This window comes from Tupaia chinensis, unplaced genomic scaffold (assembly GCF_000334495.1).
Source record: "Tupaia chinensis unplaced genomic scaffold, TupChi_1.0 Scaffold142468_1, whole genome shotgun sequence".
NCBI classification, from domain to species: domain Eukaryota; kingdom Metazoa; phylum Chordata; class Mammalia; order Scandentia; family Tupaiidae; genus Tupaia; species Tupaia belangeri.
In genome coordinates this window covers 1053534-1054084 of record NW_006202317.1, presented here as the reverse complement: position 1 = coordinate 1054084, position 551 = coordinate 1053534, and positions in this window count along the sequence as shown.

Genomic DNA, 551 nt, shown 5'->3' with positions numbered 1-551 from the left:
TCAGTCTTCCTCAGAAACTCAAATGCCTTTCTGGATAGTTAGATAAATGTCCACTATCTCTGTCCAAAGCTTTTTGAAAATGAATATCTGCCTACTTGTATTTCCATCCACTGCATGTCTACAATCTCCTTCCGTCACGTGCCCTGCGCGCCAGCAAGAACCTCTAATTTTCATGTTTAAGGAACCGAACCCTATGACACCAACTTCATGCTTACATTAACACTGGAAGGGGTTCCCCCGTGAGAAACGGCATGTGTTTGAATTAAAGGCAGATGTCCAGAGCTAGGGTGTGTGGCCGTACTGTCCTGTCCCACGTTGTTGACTTCTCTGCACTGGTGAGTTTTGTGGTGACAAATTTAGTTCAGTCAATACACACAAAGGACTTATGGACCCTGGTTCATGGAAAAAGTGAACTAATAATTTTATTTTTGGAAAACTTTAGGGCCATTGTTGCCCTCCTTTACTTCCTAACGATGTATCTGAGTCTACCTGGAAATCAAGGGGATCAAACCAGTAGTTGTAGCAATGGTTTAGCGGTCATTCTCTTCCGA